Here is a 4,017-nt window from a genome sequence, read left to right as displayed (position 1 = left end):
TAAGCCACTGTATCTAAAACTTTGAATCTGCTCTAGTTTCATCAGATCTCAAGGAAGCCTATGAAGCGTGGTGAATCTTGCAAAATTACAATATGCCGGTTTTTTTCTGCTCGGCTTAAACCACCAGAAATAAACAGCATTTCAACTATAAAAATAGAAGTAAATGAACTAGAAAAAGCCACAAGTCGTAGCTATTAAAAAACTGTCAAGTGTACGTTTACCTAACACGATGCTCATTACAGAAAGGCTGAACAAGACCTGCAGTTTACTTTCTACAAGAGTGATCATACTGTCAATTCATGTTGATATAACAACACAAAGCTTCAATAAATTAGTTTAAGATTTTTTTATGATAAACATATTCAAAGGCATTTATTTTTGTAAAATAATGTATACTCTCTTATTGTCGGTATTTTTTTTTGTTTTACAAATGTTCGCAACAAATAATTTATTTTCACTTAGAACTATGATAAAGGCGCCCTTATTGGCCGCATTTTCAAAGACCAAAGATTTGCATCACACAAACAGAACGCTTAAGAATCACTTTAAAATCTTCAAAACTAACTATATAGAGCCGTTGTGTATAACATTCCAATATAATTTTAATTTTACTGCAGTGTAATAACGATTGTTTTTTAAATTTGTGTAGCCATCAAGTGAGGTTACTCTACAAGCTGCTAAACCCCATCCGATACGTGTACTGGATGTTCTGTCAAAAGTATCTTATCAAACAGCATACACTGACCTTCACCCTGATGTCATCATAGTCCCTTCTACTCCACCTGCGGGCTCGAGTCAGCGAGACGCCAGCTGCATACCGCTACCGGAGTCAAAGAGAAGTGGAGTCATCATCTGTCCTCACCCATTGGTTGAGGATAAATATGTATCCCAGGTTTTATTGTCGGTAATGTGCTCAGAAAATTTTCTTTCCTAAAATGTTTAAGTATTTACTTTCTTTTATAATTTATCTTTTAAAAATATACCTCTAAAATACTAACCTAAATTTTGTTAGCGTTTTACTTTAATTTTAATTTATCTCTAAAATAATAACCTAAATTTGTTTTAGTATTTTAATTTCATTTTAAATTTACGTCTAAAAATGTACTTCTAAAATACAAACCAAATATTTTTTTACCCTTTTACTTTCAATTTAATTTAGCTCTAAAATATGTAAGGTAACTTGGGGTAATTCCATACACTACTTTTCTAAAATATTTGTAAAAAATCTAAAATTAACACTACCACAATATAATATTGAGGGTATAACTAGACATGCATTACTTATATGATTGCAAACAAATATAGATATAATTCACAAAACAAAATACAATTTTTAAATATTTAACTTTTATCACAAAAACATGGCAAGTGGGGCAATTCCACACACATTATGAAAATTTAAAAATTTATATATTTCAAAATTTGTAAAAAAAAAAAATTTCCCCTTGGAACAAATTTTGCATGGGGGCAACCACTTTTTATCACTGGATGAAGACAAAGCCTCAATTTCTGTCTCCTGAGATCTGCTCTCAATAGTAGGCCTAACCTCGTCAGTCAAAGCTTTAGAGCAGCAGGCAACTTCTTGATCTGCGGGTTATTTTTTTGTTGTTGCCTTAACAGCTTTCTCTGCTGCTTCTGTCTCCAATCTTTCCACACATTCTTTTGAAGTAAGGCTCTCCCCATACGCTATTTTAATGGCCTTACCACGGCCACCATTTGTGTTTTTATCCCTGACTAGCAGGGGCGAAAGTTTTTTATAAAGAAATCCTTCATGGAGTCCTTATTGACTGCTGATGTTTCAGCGGGTGGCATTTAAGGCTGTGATAAAAGCTCTGGAGTAAAAGGCTGATCACTGTCACCGCTTGTTAAGTTAGACTGTTTTTCTGGCACAAGAAGAGCCTGTACAAAAATTCAGCTGACTCATAAATTGAAGTGCAAATGTGCCTAGGGTCAACAGGCATGATGTCACACTTACGAAAGCCAGCCTGGATATTTTGGGCAGACAAGCTTTCGTCTTCCCAAAGCTGCTTCAGAAGCATAAAAAAAAAGTTTTTTAGTTAGAGCCATCTCCAAGTTATGCCGTGCAAGCTTGATGATAATTTTTTCCCATGATGTCTTGGCAGGCCCATAAACCCCAACATTCAGTGGTCACTACACATGTGTGGAGTTAGATGGCAATTTGTGAAGAATGACACCATTGTCTGCAGCACATCTGATGGTGGCAATGCTCAAATGGGATGCATGGCCATCCATAATGAGGACAACTGGTCGTCCCTCTGGCAGTCTGGCCACAAAAAAGTTTTCAAACCAGTCATGGAATCTGGTGGTGTCGATCCACCCCTTGTCGCTAACATTATATTTGGCACCAGTTGGTCCATTCAGTGTCCAATTAACCCTTAGGTTTTTAGCTGCGTACAGAACATATGGGGGCAGCATCAGTCCATCTGCCCTGACACATTCCTGTACAGTAATGGAGTTCCTACCGGAAACACCAATGAGCCGAAACAGGTGACTTATCCCTTATTAACATACGACCGTAATACGTTTAAGGTCCAGTGGACACCCACTTTCGTCAACATTGTAAATTTTCTTCTTCGTTCTTAATTTTTAGTGTTGGGAGGTCTCGAGCCTTATTTGCCAGAGGGTTTAAACTCGAGACTTTTTTTTTCGAATTTATCAACCATGAGCTTTGCCGACTCGACCATGCTTCCATCACAATTAAGGATTACGTGTCAACTGGTTATGCGCCATTAAGGCCATTGACTCCGATTTCAGCCTGCTTTTCTTTTTGGATTTGCTTTCATAGCCTTTGTCCAACCAAGAACAAACTACAAGGAAGCAGTTGTTTGATTTTTGAGTTTTCTCTCCTGGAAGAGTGGCTGTCCCCAGCTAACGTGCCTCATCTGCCCGAGAACATTGTAAATCATCTCAGGCTTGTCATATAAGTTATTCAAGTGTCTCGCTCCTACAAAAGCTTGAACCATTCTACATAAATCATTTTGTTTGCTGATGATTTTGCACGCGATTTTTTTCAGCTGTTCCTGTGTGTCACAACGAGTGAGGCCGAATCCCCATCTGCCCAGGACTGTTAAGCAGCTGACCAGTTCAGTTTCTTCATCGGCTGTTAGTGTTGTATTTCTGCCAGCTCCCATCTTACTGTAGCGTCCTCTGACTTGGTCCCTAATGGTTGCTCTTCTTAGGCCATAACGGTTTGCAGCTTTCAGGTAGCCCATTACACCACTGATAACCTTTTCAACCACAGCTTTCATTGCCCCCTTATCATAGGCCGAAGTTTTTCGTTCATAATTGCGGACCATTCTGAAATGAGAACAAAATTAAATGTTAGAAAGTCTAATTACTAATATGTGTATGGTAATGTTTAGCTATAAATATTGCATAAATAATAATAAATAATATAGGTACAGTAAAAATACTAATATATAAAGAAATAAATGAAGTCTATAGCAGTTTCACTAAATTTTAATAGCAGAGTCTTTTTATAAATAAATAGTACTAGGTCTAGTACTATTTAAGTACTTTTTAAAAGTTAAATGAGTTGTGAATTTCAGATTTAGCCACAAACAGTTTAAATGGTTTAAAATAATAGCTAAACCCTCTCAAGAGTATAAAAAGCGACATGGAAAAGTTCCTAACTATAGGGTATGGAATTGCCCTACACCATGGGTGCGGAATAGCCCCACACCATTTGTGTGGAATTGCCCCACACCTACTATTGAGAAAAATATGCTTTCCTGTTCTATATTAACGGCTAAATCTAGCATCATTAATTGTTAACCATTAACAAAAATGATTAAGCTTTCATAAAATCAATAAATAATTGACAACAATTAAAAATTAGACAAAATAAACTGTTTTTAAAAAGTGCAGGGGTTGTACTTACGTAAGGATGTTTAAAGATAGATGCAGAAAAAATTAAAATTCTTGCTCTGACTGTAGATGAACGCTTCTCTAACAATAACAGAAAGTACAGGAACTGACTTCTTAGAAAGAGGAAAT

The 4,017-nt window shown here is 36.3% G+C and overlaps 1 protein-coding gene across 1 annotated transcript in view; it reads left to right on the top strand.

Moving 5' to 3' along the window:
- The first annotated feature begins 684 nt into the window (after nucleotides 1-684).
- LOC131948995 (uncharacterized) overlaps nucleotides 685-4,017 on the top strand; it is an 11,711-nt gene continuing 8,378 nt past the window's right edge. The window contains exon 1 of the mRNA XM_059310743.1: nucleotides 685-904. The gene's annotated coding sequence lies outside the window, so the exon portion shown is untranslated. The remainder of the gene's footprint in view (nucleotides 905-4,017) is intronic.

This window comes from Physella acuta, unplaced genomic scaffold (assembly GCF_028476545.2).
Source record: "Physella acuta isolate Inbredline_101_S28 unplaced genomic scaffold, ASM2847654v3 ptg000668l, whole genome shotgun sequence".
In the NCBI taxonomy this organism is placed as follows: Eukaryota; Metazoa; Mollusca; class Gastropoda; family Physidae; genus Physella; species Physella acuta.
This window is presented reverse-complemented; position numbering and strand designations above follow the sequence as displayed.